Source organism: Eriocheir sinensis, chromosome 64, assembly GCF_024679095.1.
Source record: "Eriocheir sinensis breed Jianghai 21 chromosome 64, ASM2467909v1, whole genome shotgun sequence".
NCBI lineage: Eukaryota > Metazoa > Arthropoda > Malacostraca > Decapoda > Varunidae > Eriocheir > Eriocheir sinensis.
In genome coordinates this window covers 6064231-6084166 of record NC_066572.1, presented here as the reverse complement: position 1 = coordinate 6084166, position 19936 = coordinate 6064231, and the positions used below count along the sequence as shown (strand labels likewise).

Below are 19936 nucleotides of genomic sequence, written 5' to 3'. Positions count from 1 at the left end.
GGCTGAAGCAGTTAAATCTACACTCTCTAGAAAGGCGAAGGTTGCGAGGAGACTTGATCGAAGTTTATAAATGGATGAAGGGATTTAATAAAGGGGATGTCAATAAAATTTTGAGAGTGAAAGAGCCAGGTAGGACATGTGGCAATGGTTTTAAGTTAGACAAATTCAGATTCAACAAAGACATAGGCAAGAATTGGTTCACCAATAGAGTGGTGGATGAATGGAACAGGCTTGGGAGCCATGTTGTGGGTGCCAATACCATAGATACATTCAAGAAGAGGTTAGATAAAGCCATGGATGGTGAGGTAAGGTGGGGTTGAGTGTACAGGAGCTGCCTTGTATAGGCCAACCGGCCTCTTGCAGACTCCTTACGTTCTTATGTTCTTATGTTCTTTTTATTTATTTATTTTTTTTCAGCACATGACTTTGTGTCCCAATGTCCACCACTGGTGTTAGTGTTGAAGTGAGGCATCGAGACAGTTGCTGTGGTCAGTACTTGTTCCGTCCCTGCTGCCGCTGACTTCAGGACTCCTTGGTGCATCCCTCGCCTTGCCTGCTCAATTGGTCACTGAGTGTGGCTTTGAAGCAACCTCGCCGCCTTCTCCAGCATCTCTGAGGTTCCTCAAGGCCAGCCAACTCCTCACATCCAGAGTAGTGTTGCAGTGGAGGCTGCAAGGCGGGACAGCAGCTGGAGTGGCTGGGATCAGCAGGAGCGAGCAGACTGCTACTGGTGTGAGGTTCAGGAGTGATAAAAAACACCACCAACACAACCACCACCAACAACAACAACTGCTGGCCTCTTCATCCACAAAGGGGGAAGTTTGAATTTCAGAAGTGTGAGAAGATCTGAGAATGAGAGCAAGTTTACTGACCAAAGCCAAGAGTGTGAGAAAAGACATGCAGGGAAGGATGACCTCAACAAATACACCCACACACTCTGGTGTAAGACCTCATGAAAGTCGGGAGTGTGGCAAAAGGTTTAGTAATAGGAGTAACCCCAAACATCACACCCTTACACACACTGGTGCAAGAAACCATGAGTGTGAAGTTTGTGGGAAATGTTTCAATCAGAAGGGTCACCTCAACACACACACCCTTACACACACTGGTGCAAGAAACCATGAGTGTGAAGTTTGTGGGAAATGTTTCAGTCAAAAGGGTAACCTCAACACACACACCCTTACACACACTGGTGCAAGAAATCATGAGTGTGAAGTTTGTGGGAAATGTTTCAGTCAGAAGGGTAACCTCAACACACACACCCTTACACACACTGGTGAAAGAAATCATGAGTGTGAAGTTTGTGGGAAATGTTTCAGTCAGGAGGGTACCCTCAAATTACACACTCTTACACACACTGGTGAAAGAAATCATGAGTGTGAAGTTTGTGGGAAATGTTTCAATCATAAGGGTCACCTCAACACACACACCCTTACACACACTGGTGCAAGAAATCATGAGTGTGAAGTTTGTGGGAAATGTTTCAGTCAGAAGGGTAACCTCAACACACACACCCTTACACACACCAGTGCAAGAAATTATGAGTGTGAAGTTTGTGGGAAATGTTTCAGTCAGAAGGGTCACCTCAACACACACACCCTTACACACACTGGTGCAAGAAATCATGAGTGTGAAGTTTGTGGGAAATGTTTCAGACTGAAGGGTACCCTCAAATTACACACTCTTACACACACTGGTGAAAGAAATCATGAGTGTGAAGTATGTGGGAAATGTTTCAGTCAGAAGGGTAACCTCAATTTACACTCTTACACACACTGGTGAAAGAAATCATGAGTGTGAAATCTGTGGAAAATGTTTCACTGAGAAGGGTACCCTCAAGAAACACACTCTTACACACACTGGTGAAAAAAATCATGAGTGTGAAGTTTGTGGGAAATGTTTCAGTCGGAAGGGTACCCTCAAATTACACACTCTTACACACACTGGTGAAAGAAATCATGAGTGTGAAGTTTGTGGGAAATGTTTCAGTCACAAGAGTAACCTCAAAGTACACACTCTTACACACACTGGTGAAAGAAATCATGAGTGTGAAGTTTGTGGGAAATGTTTCAGTCAGAAGGGTACCCTCAATTTACACCTTGTTACACACACTGATGCAAGAAGTCATGAGTGTGAAGTTTGTGGGAAAAGGTTCAAACTGAAGAGTATATTGAACAGGCACGTCTTCAGACACTCTGGTCATAAAGGGTTCAAGTGCGATGTTTGTGGGAAACGTTTCATGACTAAGGGTGAGATTGTCAGCCACATGAAGGTCCACTTCTCCTGAGGTGCTGTGCTGATTCAGTTCTGCTGTGTGTGTGAGTGCAAGTGTTTGTTGTTGTGGTGTTACAGGGCTGTGTGTAGCACAGAGAACAGAAAATATTCATCTGTTGGAACAAATGGTGACTGTGACGGCATGATCTGTTATTCACTTTCCACCCCAGGCTTCATGTGGTTGGTGGGTCCTGTGAAAGGTCTGATCTTTTTGGTGACTGTGCTGGGCTGGCTGTTGTGGCCTGGGCTTATTGGTCAAGTGTGTGTGTGTTAATAGTAATAATATAGTGTATTTGGTCTTACCAGCCGCTAAGCTAAAAATGTACACATTATAAACACATTGTAAAGAACAGTAGGTAGGGGTTCAGGGATCTAACACATCAGTGGGAGGTTGGAATGATAGTGGTGGGAGGGTTGAGTGCAGTGTGGTGGTGCCGGGGAGGGGGGGGACATCCTCTTCCAGATGGTGGCAAGGTGTTAGTCCCAAGGTGTGACATTCATGTAGGTGTGAAAGAGGGGTGACGATATGATTGAGCACATGCTACTTGAGTGATGTATGTATATAAGAGAAAAGGGGATTATGGTAACAGTTGTGACTGAATGGAATAGGATGTTGGAGAGGGATGTAAAAAGGTTAAATGCATGCAATATTATTTCAGCTGAGGTCATTTTCAAAGCAGACAATTGTTGTCATTCAGTAGATCATGTCATTCTTAATCATCAGAAATCATTTTCAAGACTCAATTCTGACCTGTCACATTGCGTAGATCTTGTCATTCTTAGTCAGTTGAGGTCATCTTGAAGCCAACAATTCTTGTTTCATAGTTCAATTCTTGTCATTTTCCCTCTTTTTGTTCCCTAGATATATTTTTCAAATTAATATGAAATTTGTTTCCATTTATTTCATTTTGGGAGCAGGCATAAAGGCCAGGTTATGTTAGGTTACCTTATATTTAGTTTAATTAGGTCAGATGAGGTTAGGTTACATTTAATTTGATTAGGGTAGTTAGTTTTAATTGTGTTCAATGAATGTGTAATATGCTTCAGTTATATAATGTGTACTCGCCATTGCCAATGGAGCTTGGGAATAATAACACATGACTTAGTCATTCACTTTTTTTATTGGATTAACCTGCAGTTTGAGTATTACAGCTTGATGTAGCACGTAACAGCTGATACAGCACAACAAATAAGTAATTACTGAGAAATCATCTATACAGGAAGGTAGTTGGTGTGGAAGAGAAATGGCTACTAACTCTGCCCTGTGCACAGGGGGTGATAAGTGGTGCCACAAAGAGATGCTCAGGGCTGAGAAATGTAAATCAAGTAGTGGTGCATTACAGGTGCCCAGTTTGTGAAAGACAGGACAGGAAACGGAGGAAATAGGTAACTGGAACTGTGTGGCAAAGCAGAAGGGAGGAAAGGACCTGCAGAAGCCACTGCCTCAACAGACTATTGGAAATGGTTTGACTATAGTAAGTCTGCTGGTCAACAGAAAATATTCTTAATGTCGTGCCTGGCATGGGCACTCCTTAATAATGTTTGTTAATTATACCTCAAAGTATAATTAATTGTTGATCACTTAAACCAGAGAGTAAAATTATTAGTTCATTTACCAAGTCTAATAAGGCACCGTTATCGCACAGGATTATCATCTGCCAAATAATATGGGTAGCGTGACTTTAACACTATTACTTAAGGTAAATATATTTGTTTAGAGATTCTGATGATGAACTAAGGGTCAAGGGACAGGATTCAGCCATACAAGACTAAATTGTCGCTCATAACACTTAGAACTTAGTCTAATTATAAACTAACATGTAAACACAAGAAACAAGTAGCACCAACACACGAAGAAAACCTATTGTTATGCCGGACGTGTTACTTGGGTTCCGTGTCGCCGTCAGGAGACTCCGTGGGAGGGAGATATGGAAACACCTTGCACAGCTTCTGTAGTTTAATATTCTTCCTTAGTTGTACAATTCACTCTTGACTCTTCACTGACCACTAGCTTACTATGACTGGGACTAACTCCTCTCGCCCTCTTCTCCTATATATACCGAACAGTACAGTCTAGAACGTTACAGTATATATTAGATTATACAAGAACATGTAGCAAAAATATGTGCGAGTTGGCAACACTTCCCGCCTGGCGCCTGGCCGCGGGGCGCGGGCGGGGCCTTGCTCCCCGCCCCTCTACTCGCTCCTCCCGGAGCCTTCCGGAGTCCCATAGACCCCGGGGGAAGCTTCCAGCACAACACTATCAAGTGTTCCCACTAATATGTGGTAAAAAACCTGCTCACTCAGTCTAACATCACTCATCAACTTAATTAAGCCTTGACTACAACTACCGAGTGTTTGCGCTCCACCGTGGTTACCCCTGATAATGACACACACACCATTTGTCCTTTACCCTCTTTCCTCCTCCCGCACACAACCCCCAGGGCATGCTGGCTTGGGTCCCGACAGCAGTCAGCCAGCCTACCATCAGACAGACTTACTTCGACACCTCTGTCTGGGGCGATACCTCGTATAGGAGTCCTTAAATATAATATTATAGCCTAGGTATATTGAACACTTCTATGTATGTGAGGCCAGTTATGCTATTCGAAGCAACAAGTTGAAGAGGATGACATGGAGCCAAGAGTGCAGAATGCTGAGATACATGGGCCATGTGAGATGGACAAGTAGGGTATCAAACTAGGTGATAAGAATGTGTGGTGTGGAGGTGGTGCCCCTCTTGATCAAAGACACTGAAGTTAGGGTTGACTGAAGATCTGTTAGGCAGCATGTTGGTAACCCTCCGTCACTTGTCAATGGTTAAAAACTCTCAGTCTTGCAGTGGGAGTCGAGTCCTCTGGATCACCACGTACACACGCTGACCACTCCCACCGGTGCACCATACGCAATCTGCAGGTGTAAGCTGATATTAATTACATATTAATAATAATCGCCATATAAATTAAGATCAAGAATGCCGAACATGTGGCCATTATGATTTCTTGTTTTGTTCTTATGCCTCCGAGTGTGAGTTGTGCACATTTACATTTGAAAGTAATCTATTACTAACTGCAAGGTCTACATATATGCCTACCTGTACTCAGGAAAAGAAGTTTCTAATAATTTCCTGCCTGACAACTTGACCAGGAATCTGTCTGTTGTTTCTCACAGGCTGAACTGGTACTTCTTCTGCAGCGATCCACTCAGTAGTTGTACAGGAGCATACAAGAAGTCGCAATCTTCATAGTCTTCTTGGGGTCATACTGCAAACTTCCTCCTGACTTATGTAGGCACCTGCACCTTGACTTGAGGATCCCAAAGGTCCGTTCGACAACGCATCTTGTCCTGCGAGGACTTGTTGTATCGTTCCTCCCCAGGTGTTGTCGGGCTTTTTTTTTTTTTTTTTACAACAAAGGAGGCAGCTCAAGGGCACAAAAAAAGAAAACAATAATAAAAAAGCCCGCTACTCGCTGCTCCCAAAAAAGAATTAAAAGAGGTGGCCGAAAGAAAGATCAAATTCGGGAGGAGAGGTGTCCTGATACCCTCCTCTTGAAAGAGTTCAAGTCGTAGGCAGGAGGAAATACAGATGAAGGAAGGTTGTTCCAGAGTTTACCAGCGTGAGGGATGACAGAGTGAAGATGCTGGTTAACTCTTGCATAAGGGGTTTGGACAGTGTAGGGATGAGCATGAACAGAAAGTCGTGTGCAGCGTGGCCGCGGGAGGGGGGGAGGCATGCAGTTAGCAAGTTCAGAAGAGCAGTCAGCGTGGAAATATCGATAGAAGATAGAAAGAGAAGCAACATCGCGGCGGAATTTAAGAGGTAGAAGGCTATCAGTAGGAGGAGGAGCTGATGAGACGAAGAGCCTTAGGAACAGAGAGAGGATAGAATCCGAAAGAGGGCTAAATGGGTACTTCCAAAACTTTATTTGACAACAAAAATAACGTTACTGGAAACGCTGTGCCGAATGGCACACGGGCACTCATACCAGAGAAGTGAGAAGGAGCAGAGGACTGTGATACCTCTCCTCAACAGGGCACCCGACGCACTAATACATGCCCGTGAATGAGTTGAAAAATTCGCCAAGGTTAACCACAGTGAGCGCGAGTTTCAAAAACCCCTTAATTTTTGTGCCAAACGGCAAACGGTTTCCATTCTAGGGTTAAGCAGTATAGGATATACGTTGTCAGGTCCGGGGCTTGTATTTGTTTTAAGGGACTGGAGAGCTTTAAGGACTTCATCGGTAGTTATTACAAAGTTAGGCAATGCCTGCTCAAGAGGAGGAAGAATCTTCCTCCAAGAGAGCGAACAGCTGATGGCCACTCCATGTATTATTCCTCCAAGGATAAAACTAAGCGTAAGGAAAAGAAAATACAAGAAATAAAAGACCATAAATAAAATGCCTAAAAAGACAACAACTTAGGGCATAAAAAGTCTCCAATTAGAAAGAAAAGAAGAAAAAATAGGGAAAATAGGCAAATCGGAAAATAGGAAAACCTGAATATAGTGTGAAGAAGAGAAAAAAGAAGCAGATCATCACAAAAGAAGAAGAAAATACGGAAATAAAAGAAAAATGGGAAAAAATATGTACTAAATCAGAAGAGGAAAACAGGAAAATCTGAATCTAGGTACACAGAAAAAATAAAGAATCAAGAAGGACCTAAGAAGATGTGCAAAGAGGAGATTTGATTGATTGATAGTTTATTGTTGCAGATAAACAAGAGGAGAAGGTAAAAGAAGAAAACAGGGAAATAAAATAAAGAAATGGGAAAATAGGTCAATCGGAAAGGATAAAATAGGAAAGTCTGAATATAGGGAGACAGAAAAGTGAAACAATCAAGAAGGAGCCAAGAAGCTATAAAGGAAGGAGAAGAAGAAGAGGAGGAGGAAGCAAACAAGTCCCCTGTGACATCAAGATCAAGGTCGAGGTCCGCCGCGTGCCCTGAAGTGCCCTGGCAGTGTTTCTCGTGGAGGAGGAGGAGCCCCTCGGCGTGCAGTGCCACTGCTTGTGTGTGGGGGGGTTGGAGGGCCAGGGTGTGGACGGGATGTACTTGGGACAGGAAGGAGGGAGGGCCAGGGTGTGGACGGGCTACACTTGGGACAGGAAGGAGGGAGGGCCTGGGTGTGGACGGCTACACTTGGGTCAGGAAGGAGGGGAGGGCTAGGGTGTGGACAGGCTACACTTGGGACAGGAAGGATGGGAGGGCTAGGGTGTGGACGGGCTACACTTGGGACAGGAAGGAGGGAGGGCCAGGGTGTGGACAGGCTACACTTGGGACAGGAAGGAGGGAGGGCCAGGTGTGGACGGGCTACACTTGGGACAGGAAGGAGGGGAGGCCAGGGGTGGACAGGCTACACTTGGGACAGGAAGGAGGGAGGGCCAGGGTGTGGACGGGCTACACTTGGGACAGGAAGGAGGGGAGGGCCAGGGTGTGGACGGGCTACACTTGGGACAGGAAGGAGGGGAGGGCCAGGGTGTGGACGGGCTGAACTTGGGACAGGAAGGAGGGGAGGTCCAGGGTGTGGACGTGCTACACTTGGGAAAGGAAGGAGGGAGGGCCAGGGTGTGGACGGGCTACAGTTGGGACAGGAAGGAGGGAGGGCCAGGTGTGGACGGCTACACTTGGGACAGGAAGGAGGGAGGGCCAGGGTGTGGATGGGCTACACTTGGGACAGGAAGGAGGGAGGGCCAGGGTGTGGACGGCCACACTTGGGACAGGAAGGAGGGAGGGCCAAGGTGTGGACGGGCTACACTTGGGACAGGAAGGAGGGGAGGGCCAGGGTGTGGATGGGCTACACTTGGGACAGGAAGGAGGGGAGGGCCAGGGTGTGGATGGGCTACACTTGGGACAGGAAGGAGGGGAGGGCCAGGGTGTGGACGGGCTACACTTGGGACAGGAAGGAGGGGAGGGCCAGGGTGTGGACGGGCTACACTTGGGACAGGAAGGAGGGGAGGGCCAGGGTGTGGACGGGCTACACTTGGGACAGGAAGGAGGGGAGGGCCTGGGTGTGGACGGGCCACACTTGGTACAGGAAGGTGTGGTGGGCCAGGGTGTGGATGGGCTACACTTGGGACAGGAAGGAGGGGAGGGCCAGGGTGTGGATGGGCTACACTTGGGACAGGAAGGAGGGGAGGGCTACACTTGGGGGTATTATTCTAGTGTTTGCCCATACTCACCCCTCGCAACCAAAATTGGCTAGGGGGCCATTGAGACTTCGGGGAATGCGGTGGTAAACATGATATGCGTTGCAAATGCATAGTTTTTGAGTTATGAGGGGTTGAAAAATACCCTAGATGTAGGGAAATTCCTTACAATTACTAAGATGTAGGGAAATTTCATACATTCCGGGTTTTTTTTACAACGTACGGAAACCACGCAAGGTAATTATTGAAAATCACTCCGCACCTCCATATTGTACTTAAGGGCATATTATACATACGGACGATGTGTTTACATGGCGACGCCATTGCAATATGAGCAGCGTTGCCAACGATCCGGTTAGCAATGATACGCTATGTGAGACCAGGTCCACCATGCGTTGTTATTATTATTTTTTTGGTGTGAACACGCACCTTTACCTAATACTATTTCCGATAATACGCTTGGTTAGCGATGGTACGCTTTGTTAGCCATTAGCCCACGCATGTGAGACCAGGTCCACCACACGTGGTTATTTTTTTTTTATAACACGCACCTTTAAGAGGGGGGGGTCCAGGGCAGCCCCCCCTTGGTTAGCAGGGTCTTCGAGGGGGCTGAAGCCCCCTCGTTAGCTAATTAGTTAGTTAGCGGGCCGCAGTCTCCTGAGCGGCCCAAACAGACAAAATATTAGCTTGGAGGTTTTGTATTTTTTTGCCCTGGGCTTTATTTTGCTCTCCAGCAGCTTAAGAATGATTTAACTTGCTGTTAAATAATTGTTAGTAGCTATTTTGATTTCTGGTCTTAAGATAAGTGATTTACAGACGCCCTCTCGCTGGAGAGGGCGTCTGTAAATCACTTATCTTAAGACCAGAAGTCAAAATAGCTATAGGTTCTTCAGCTAACAATTATTTAACAGCAAGTTAAATCATTCTTAAGCTGCTGGAGAGCAAAATAAAGCCCTGTGCAAAAAAATACAAAACCTCAAGTCTGTTTGGGCCGCTCAGGAGACCGGCCCGCGGCACATTCGCCCCTCAGTGGTCACACACACCACACACAGATGCAAACCTTAAAACCATACCAGCAAAGGGTAAATACATTTTTTTTCTATCAGCAGGTACCACGTTTGGACATTTGGCTCCAAACGACAGCCAGTATTATTTTTTCCCGAAATAGAAAAGAGGAACCGAGTTAAGTCCAAACTACTTGTCTTCGAGTCGCCGCTGGATAGCCAATATGGTCCCTTGATGCACTGTACTCCTGAAAAAAAAATCTCCTTCAACTCATGCAGGATAGCATTATTTATGGTACCTTTCCTCAACTATTTCTTCATTTTGCCAACAAAAATCACCATTACTAAGTGAAGAACAAATTTCAGTTTGCTTTCTTTTGTGATCATCTGTATTTAACACCTGCTGAGCTCCACAATCTACATCCTGCTTCCCTTCACATGACAATATCACATCATCATCACCATCACCCAGAGTCAGTAGTAGTGTGTGCAAGATTGACACATTGACGAGGGATAGATCGTTGGGCGTGTTTGGGTTGGCTTGTATATGGATACTGACAACATTTTCTCTTAGCTTTTTGGGCTAATGTCCACTTTGAAGACTTCATCTTTCAAAGATTTATCAAAGATAACTCACCACTTGTGTGTAGAGTGGTAAATTGTTCAACGATGACGAGACGGCTTCTTGGATGAGCCGTTTTACAACGTAAACAATATTTAAGCGGGAAAAGTTGAACTTGATCTTGATCTTGAACGTTCGCTGCCTGTAATCCCGATCGGAAAACGGATAATCCATTTTTTTGTATGTTTGCATAAATGCAGTGTTATACATTAGCTCATGATTGAGGCAAATATGAGGCAAACTGTATCGGGCCAATTTGGTTTTAGTATTAATTGGTTCAATTAACATTTACTGATGTAAGGCCGACACCGCTAACGAAGCGGTTTGCTGCAACAGTCACTCAGCCGCCGCTGCCGACACAACCCCGACAGTAGCCGATGCTGGCCCAATAACCCCATGTTTTCTGGGGAGCGGAGGGCCAGGGTGTGGACGGGCTGTAATTGGGACAGGAAGGAGCATAGGGCCAGGGTGTGGACGGGTACACTTGGGACAGGAAGGAGCGGAGGGCCAGGGTGTGGACGGGCTGTAATTGGGACAGGAAGGAGCATAGGGCCAGGGTGTGGACGGGTACACTTGGGACAGGAAGGAGCGGAGGGTCAGGGTGTGGACGGGCTGTAATTGGGACAGGAAGGAGCGGAGGGCCAAGGTGTGGACGGGCTGTAATTGGGACAGGAAGGAGTGGAGGGCCAGGGTGTGGACGGGCTGTAATTGGGACAGGAAGGAGGAGAGGTCCAGGGTGTGGACGGGCTGTAATTGGGACAGGAAGGAGGAGAGGTCCAGGGTGTGGACGGGCTGTAATTGTGACAGGAAGGAGCATAGGGCCAGGGTGTGGACGGGTACACTTGGGACAGGAAGGAGCGAAGGGCCAGGGTGTGGACGGGTACACTTGGGACAGGAAGGAGGGGAGTGCCAGGGTGTGGACGGATACACTTGGGACAGGAAGGAGGGGAGGGCCAGGGTGTGGACGGGTACACTTGGGACAGGAAGGAGCGGAGGGCCAGGGTGTGGACGGGTACACTTGGGACAGGAAGGAGCGGAGGGCCAGGGTGTGGACGGGTACACTTGGGACAGGAAGGAGTGGAGGGCCAGGGTGTGGACGGGTACACTTGGGACAGGAAGGAGGGGAGGGCCAAGGTGTGGACAGGTACACTTGGGACAGGAAGGAGGGGAGGGCCAGGGTGTGGACGGGTACACTTGGGACAGGAAGGAGGGGAGGGCCAAGGTGTGGACGGGCTACACTTGGGACAGGAAGGAGGGGAGGGCCAGGGTGTGGACGGGTACACTTGGGACAGGAAGGAGGGGAGGGCCAGGGTGTGGACGGGTACACTTGGGACAGGAAGGAGTGGAGGGCCAGGGTGTGGACGGGTACACTTGGGACAGGAAGGAGGGGAGGGCCAAGGTGTGGACAGGTACACTTGGGACAGGAAGGAGCGGAGGGCCAGGGTGTGGATGGGCCACGCATGTGTAGGGTTGCCACCCCGACCTCAGGAAAATACCAACATCTTACTCTCCAATAAATAAAAGTACGATGAAAGAGAAGGTTTTTGCCTTAGGCCAGTATTTATGTTATGACTACAGTACCCTCTTAAGTTTCGTGCTCGCCTTGTTCCGAAGGTGTAGCGCTAAACTCGAGGGTCGCGAAACTCAAGGTATTGAAAACACTGAAAAAGCGCTTATTTGTTCCGATCCGTGGAGATTTTTTTTATTTTTTATTTTTTATGTGGCTTATGGTGCCGGTAAACTATCCATCTGAGCCTAATGGTCGGCCCCGAGCCTGTCATGGTGCAGGCAACTGTTTATAGTGGTGCCATTATAATTGGGTCATGCTGCCCCCCCTTGTTATCTCAAAATACGTACCTTGGGAAATTGGCTGAGCTCTGAAAACACGCTTGTGATTCGCTGGGAGTCCAATGACGTCATCGCTGGCGCTCACCCAATCAGCGGCCTCACTGCCTTATTAACCCGTAGGCCGTAGACCGTAGGGTTGCGCTATGCCACCACCGCCTACAATTAGCGCGAATTAGGGGCTTTATGGCGAGCCCTTTTTAGGGTCCACCGTACCACAGCCACGACTCGTGAAAGCCTAAAAAAGGGTCTGCCAACGTTCTCGGGTTAAGGAGGGCGCCCGGGGGGGTCCCTCCTGGGCACACAGTATGTCCTATGGCTTTGAAATTTTAGTATGTTGTTTGTTGGTGTAAGTGTATGACATTCTGTGAATTTTGTGAAATTTGGGTGAATGTGTAGAGGAGACTCAAACAAAGCATAAAATCTTATTTTTGTTTCACAGACTTTAGTTGAAAAAAAATACCATAGAAACTTTGTGTATAGATCTACATTTCTCATTTTGGACTTTTTTTCATTTTTTGTTCTAGCCTAAAAAAAATTGAAATTCATTTTCACTAATAATTTTCTCCACTTTTTCTACTGTTTTCTTTTTACATTTAAAAAAAATTTACAAAATGAGACAAATTGCCGTTTAGTTGTAGATTATATTGATACCTTACAAAAGACTGTCAGACGTTTTGTCGATTTTGTGAAATTTTTTGAAGTGTAAAAAACAAATTTTCAAGATTTTGGCTCCTTAAGATTTTTTTTTCCATTTCATGTGTCTTGCCATTTGTATTCATTTGATTGTCATGAAATGTTCACATATGATTGTTTGTACCTTGTTCACTTACTGGGCCGCCAGTGTGCTGCGCAGATGTTTCACTTGTTGCATATTGGTACATCTGTGGCCCGAATAGCCCTTTCTATAAACTTTTACAAACATGAGTATATAAACAATTTGTGGGTAAATTTGTATTTATTATGACTGCAGATGTGTTGCAATGGTACCAGGTAATAAGTTCAAAATGATAAGGTAATAAATATATAGCTATGTAAAGGCATCCAAAATACATTTAAAGTTTGGTGACATTTTGCTTCCAAATATAAGCATTTCATTATGTAACAGTAATCAACTGTAGAGGCAAATGCCCCTCATATCAAACAACATAAAAAAAAAAAAAAAAAAAAAATCCTAATGAAAATTTTGCTTTCATAACAGAAACAATAATGCTCCAGATCACTACTTACTAGTACTTGGAATATTAGATTATCCCAATGGTTGATTTATTATAGTGTATTTTACTGAACTGTAGAGGGAAATACCACTCCGCAAATAACGTAAAAAAAAAAAATTCCTGATAAATTAAAATTTTGCTCATAACAGAGAAGAAAATAATGTTCCCCATCCTGCTCTTCATCTGTTTCTAACTCGTCACTTTCCTCGGAGAGCTCATCATCTGGGTCATCTGAACTGACAAAAAACCTGAATCATCTGAATCACCCTCCTTAAAAGACGGTCGGGTTCATTTCTGTTGAAAAGGAGGGAAAAAAACATTATTAATAGTTTTTTTATGTACAGCTCATCAAAATGTAAGATATTGTATTGACACAAACTCGTATAATAATCATAAAAACTGCACCAAATAGCAGAACAAGACTATATCGTCAGTGCGTCGCGAACTGGTACATATATGCGCCAACCCATGCCTGGTACATTGGTGCACCAATACGCGGCAGAGGGGAAAAATATTAGTGGTCCGCGATTTGGTATATATTTGTACCGTGGATTTTTACACTATAATACAGGCTATCCTCTCATAATGGTACATAACTCCTCTCTCTGCAAAAGTCCAACGGACACTGGCGTGGTGGGCGCCGTGAAAGTTCCATGAGCAGGCAAGAGCGCTGAGTTGCCAAACGCGATTAATGTGTTAACAGGCCTTAAAACTATCAAGCTTGCAGCTTTGGTCGCTGGATATTGTCCATTTACGTGTAGTTCTGTCTTAGTATTGTTACGAATATCGCTTCAGATTTATTTAGGTTAGTTCAAAAGACACATTTATCAATGAATATATTATTGCATTAGTTTATTATCAGTACACGCACTATTTGCCTGACCCGGTGGCCTGTGGCTTGCCTTCGGTGCACCCACCACCGCCCTGATCCCTCCCACCAACTTCAGTTTCCCCGTCCTAGGGCTCAATGCATTCAGGCTAAAAATCGGGCAAACAGAGTACTATGTTTCATCTCAAGGAGCATGAGCAATAGGAGCGCTGAAGTCATCCTCAAACTTTACTTAGCACTAGTTAGACCTCATCTTGATTATGCAGTTCAGTTCTGGTCCCCCTATTATAGAATGGATATCAATATGTTAGAATCTGTACAGAGGAGGATGACAAAGATGATTCAGGGGGTGAGAAACTTGCCTTATGAAGACAGGCTGAAGCAGTTAAATCTACACTCTCTAGAAAAGCGAAGGTTGTGAGGAGACTTGATCGAAGTTTATAAATGGATGAAGGGATTTAATAAAGGGGATGTCAATAAAATTTTGAGAGTGAAAGAGCCAGGTAGGACGCGTGGCAATGGTTTTAAGTTATACAAATTCAGATTCAACAAAGACATAGGCAAGAATTGGTTCACCAATAGAGTGGTGGACGAATGGAACAGGCTTGGGAGCCATGTTGTGGGTGCCAATACCATAGATACATTCAAGAAGAGGTTAGATAAAGCCATGGATGGTGAGGTAAGGTGGGGTTGAGTGTACAGGAGCTGCCTTGTATAGGCCAACCGGCCTCTTGCAGACTTCTTACGTTCTTATGTTCTTATGTTCTTTTTTTTTTTTTCAGCACATGACTTTGTGTCCCAATGTCCACCACTGGTGTTAGTGTTGAAGTGAGGCATCGAGACAGTTGCTGTGGTCAGTACTTGTTCCGTTCCTGCTGCCGCTGACTTCAGGACTCCTTGGTGCATCCCTCGCCTTGCCTGCTCAATTGGTCACTGAGTGTGGCTTTGAAGCAACCTCGCCGCCTTCTCCAGCATCTCTGAGGTTCCTCAAGGCCAGCCAACTCCTCACATCCAGAGTAGTGTTGCAGTGGAGGCTGCAAGGCGGGACAGCAGCTGGAGTGGCTGGGATCAGCAGGAGCAGACTGCTACTGGTGTGAGGTTCAGGAGTGATAAAAAACACCACCAACACAACCACCAACAACAACAACAACTGCTGGCCTCTTCATCCACAAAGGGGGAAGTTTGAATTTCAGAAGTGTGAGAAGATCTGAGAATGAGAGCAAGTTTACTGACCAAAGCCAAGAGTGTGAGAAAAGACATGCAGGGAAGGATGACCTCAACAACACCACCCACACTCTGGTGTAAGACCTCATGAAAGTCGGGAGTGTGGCAAAAGGTTTAGTAATAGGAGTAACCCCAAACATCACACCCTTACACACACTGGTGCAAGAAACCATGAGTGTGAAGTTTGTGGGAAATGTTTCAATCAGAAGGGTCACCTCAACACACACACCCTTACACACACTGGTGCAAGAAACCATGAGTGTGAAGTTTGTGGGAAATGTTTCAGTCGGAAGGATAACCTCAAATTACACACTCTTACACACACTGGTGAAAGAAATCATGAGTGTGAAGTTTGTGGGAAATGTTTCAGTCACAAGGGTACCCTCAAATTACACACTCTTACACACACTGGTGCAAGAAACCATGAGTGTGAAGTTTGTGGGAAATGTTTCAAGCATAACGGTCACCTCAACACACACACCCTTACACACACTGGTGCAAGAAATCATGAGTGTGAAGCTTGTGGGAAATGTTTCAGTCAGAAGGGTCACCTCAACACACACGCTCTTACACACACTGGTGAAAGAAATCATGAGTGTGAAGTTTGTGGGAAATGTTTCAGTCACAAGGGTAACCTCAAGAAACACACCCGTACACACACTGGTGAAAGAAATCATGAGTGTGAAGTTTGTGGGAAATGTTTCACTGAGAAGGGTACCCTCAAATTACACACTCTTACACACACTGGTGAAAGAAATCATGAGTGTGAAATCTGTGGAAAATGTTTCACTGAGAAGGGTACCCTCAAGAAACACACTCTTACACACACTGGTGAAAGAAATCATGAGTGTGAAGTTTGTGGAAAATGTTTCAGTCAGAAGGGTACCCTCAAATTACACACTGTTACACACACTGGTGAAAGAAATCATGAGTGTGAAGTTTGTGGGAAATGTTTCAGTCAGAAGGGTACCCTCGTGGGAAATGTTTCAGTCGGAAGGATAACCTCAAATTACACACTCTTACACACACTGGTGAAAGAAATCATGAGTGTGAAGTTTGTGGGAAATGTTTCAGTCACAAGGGTAACCTCAAATTACACACTCTTACACACACTGGTGAAAGAAATCATGAGTGTGAAGTTTGTGGAAAATGTTTCAGTCGGAAGGGTACCCTCAAATTACACACTCTTACACACACTGGTGAAAGAAATCATGAGTGTGAAGTTTGTGGAAAATGTTTCAGTCGGAAGGGTACCCTCAAATTACACACTCTTACACACACTGGTGAAAGAAATCATGAGTGTGAAGTTTGTGGGAAATGTTTCAGTCACAAGGGTACCCTCAAATTACACACTCTTACACACACTGGTGAAAGAAATCATGAGTGTGAAGTTTGTGGGAAATGTTTCAGTCACAAGGGTAACCTCAAATTACACACTCTTACACACACTGGTGAAAGAAAGCATGAGTGTGAAGTTTGTGGGAAATGTTTCAGTCAGAAGGGTACCCTCAAATTACACCTTGTTACAGACACTGATGCAAGAAGTCATGAGTGTGAAGTTTGTGGGAAAAGGTTCAAACTGAAGAGTATATTGGACATGCACGTCTTCAGACACTCTGGTCATAAAGGGTTCAAGTGCGATGTTTGTGGGAAACGTTTCATGACTAAGGGTGAGATTGTCAGGCACATGAAGGTCCACTTCTCCTGAGGTGCTGTGCTGATTCAGTTCTGCTGTGTGTGTGAGTGCAAGTGTTTGTTGTGGTGGTGTTACAGGGCTGTGTGTAGCACAGAGAACAGAAAATATTCATCTGTTGGAACAAATGGTGACTGTGACGGCATGATCTGTTATTCACTTTCCACCCCAGGCTTCATGTGGTTGGTGGGTCCTGTGAAAGGTCTGATCTTTTTGGTGACTGTGCTGGGCTGGCTGTTGTGGCCTGGGCTTATTGGTCAAGTGTGTGTGTTAATAGTAATAATATAGTGTATTTGGTCTTACCAGCCGCTAAGCTAAAAATGTACACATTATAAACACATTGTAAAGAACAGTAGGTAGGGGTTCAGGGATCTAACACATCAGTGGGAGGTTGGAATGATAGTGGTGGGAGGGTTGAGTGCAGTGTGGTGGTGCCGGGGAGGGGGAGGACATCCTCTTCCAGATGGTGGCAAGGTGTTAGTCCCAAGGTGTGACATTCATGTAGGTGTGAAAGAGGGGTGACGATATGATTGAGCACATGCATCCCCCCCATCCCCTCTCTTCCCCCAATCAGAATTATAACAGGTTGCATTTACATGTGTCTTGTATGCCCTCAAATCTCAGTGTACCACTTGGGAATTTATGTAAAGATAAAAAAGCATTCCGAGAGATGAGTTTTATTATCATAAGAAAATAGCGTGTGTTCCTTAATTTCACTCTGGCAGCCAGTGAGTCCTCAATGTTGCAGGAAACATGTCACCGGGAACAAATGTAAAACACTCATTTTACGTGCACAGATTTGGCGGTACTGATATATCAATGTGAATATATGCAGCAACATACTGTAAATTTGAGTTAGTTACCTATCATTCCAATCCATGGCATTCATCACACAGCACACTGGAGTGCTTTGGACACAGGCCTACCGCAGTGAATGCAGTAAGTCCTGGTCTGGCTGGCTCCTTTTGCTGGACAGAAGAAACACCTCTTTCTGCTAGGTGACACTGCTTTCCTGTTCCTAGGCTCTCATGTGATGTCGAAGCAGGACCGAATCACTGTGCTAACTTATAATATGGAAAAAAAGAGGGCATTTACACTTTTTTCTTCACAATAGCACTGATACAGTGGCCGGATGCTCAAAGGTGGTGGTAACTTAGCCCAGGTGACGGTTGTAAGTCGCTGGTCACGTCGTGGGTTTGTTCCGCGCTAGGATCGTCCTCCGCAGTGATGCACAGCGTGGTTGCCGCGGGGTGCTAAGGGTTAGCCCTATGGTTCACAAGTGAGTGAATCATTGAAACAAAAAAGACAGCCAATCAGGATCAAGGAAGGTGATTGCAAAAAAACGGCGCCAGCGACAAAAACTACCGCGAGTCAGTATTTCCTCAAGTCCATACAGCCAAGCTAAGATGGGGAAGACTAGTGAGTATTGGCCGGAGAGGAGGTTACCGTGCTGGAAATAACGACGGTCAAGATTTAGAAGTGGGGCATTTGTCTGGCAGGCGCGGCAAAGAGGTGTGGGCAGGGTGCCGTGCCTGCTGCCATACGTGCAGGGTGCCGTGCCTGCTGCCATACGTGCAGGGTGCCGTGCCTGCTGCCATACGTGCAGGGTGCCGTGCCTGCTGCCATACGTGCAGGGTGCCGTGCCTGCTGCCATACGTGCAGGGTGCCGTGCCTGCTGCCATACGTGCAGGGTGCCGTGCCTGCTGCCATACTTGCAGGGTGCCGTGCCTGCTGCCATACGTGCAGGGTGCCGTGCCTGCTGCCATACGTGCAGGGTGCCGTGCCTGCTGCCATACTTGCAGGGTGCCGTGCCTGCTGCCATACGTGCAGGGTGCCGTGCCTGCTGCCATACGTACAAGGTGCCGTGCCTGCTGCCATACGTGCAGGGTGCCGTGCCTGCTGCCATACGTGCAGGGTGCCGTGCCTGCTGCCATACGTGCAGGGTGCCGTGCCTGCTGCCTTAGATCATAATTAGCAGATATAACGACATTTTATTCTTAACGAAATATATGATAAAATAGTTTCTAGAGATGGGACACTTCAAGCTTCACGTTCAATATGTAAAAATTGGATAATCAGAATTTCATCAAACTTTTTGGTTAATTACAATTTTCTTCTGATTACGTAGCACGAGCAGACTAACGGGCACTGGCAACACTGAAACCTGAGCGATGCGGTGCATGATAATTACTATATTGATACGAGTTATTGCCTGGTACCGTTAGCGATGACGTCCCTACGATGCCCTAGAATTTCTTAACTCCACCAGAACAAGTAATTTACACTTAAGATTGGTTTTACTGACGCGCTCGCACCTCGCATCTTACCCTACAAAACGCCCCTGCGGTGTCATGATATCAGTAGTATAGAGCCTTCGTTTATTACTAGCCATTTCGAACTTCTAGGCAAACCATAGAGAAGACTGGAAACATTAAGTGTGAAAATGGCTATGAATTAATTGCACGGACATGCTTGTGTGGCAAATACAGGTTTTATAATTCAGTACGGCCAGAGTACGACACTTTGGGCTGAAGGTGTACGATGGTTGACCTGTTGGTCATGGCGGCGTTGTGGGAATCAACTCGCAGCCGTAAAATAGCTCGCAGAAAGAGGTGTTCAACTTGCATACTTTTCTATATTTCACTCACTGCTGTCGTTTACTTGTCCTGCTTGGGCTCCAACACACGGCACAAACACCAGAGCAACACTTTTAATCATGAGGAGGCTTTACAACAAACGAATAGGGCAGATTTTAGGGAGAATTACCCCACGTAGATGTTCACTCAGTTCCTGCTCGTTTGGTCAGGTGTGTCCTTTTCCTGCGGGCAATATCAACCACGAAGCAAGAATAAGAGGAGGAAATCAGGGAAATGCAAAAAATAATGGCAGTGGAAAATGTCAGATATGCTGGGAGGGGAGAGAATTCAAGAGGAGGGGAGGGAAGGGTGATCAGTGGCGTACCGAGGGGGGGGGCCATGGGCCATGGCCCCCCCCTTTTGCAAAGAAAAATAATAATGAATAAATAAATGTTACAGGAAAATAATAGGAATATGTATATTAGTATTACGATTACGAATGTGTGTGT

At 45.7% G+C, this 19936-nt stretch overlaps 2 long non-coding RNA genes across 4 annotated transcripts; one reads left to right on the top strand and one right to left on the bottom strand.

Annotated features, from left to right (window-relative positions):
• Positions 1–931: 931 nt before the first annotated feature.
• Positions 932–16744, bottom strand: LOC126987346 (uncharacterized). Of its 3 annotated transcripts, XR_007740761.1 has the most exons (4): positions 16246–16744; positions 1417–1500; positions 1165–1248; positions 932–1080 (listed from the first exon to the last, which is right to left on the bottom strand). It is a non-coding gene; the product is annotated as an uncharacterized LOC126987346 (long non-coding RNA). The 3 variants fall into 3 exon arrangements; XR_007740762.1 differs by lacking the exon at positions 1165–1248; XR_007740763.1 differs by lacking the exon at positions 1417–1500.
• Positions 1850–17518, top strand: LOC126987345 (uncharacterized). Its single transcript, XR_007740760.1, has 2 exons — positions 1850–2151; positions 16731–17518. It is a non-coding gene; the product is annotated as an uncharacterized LOC126987345 (long non-coding RNA).
• The last annotated feature ends 2418 nt before the right edge of the window (positions 17519–19936 follow it).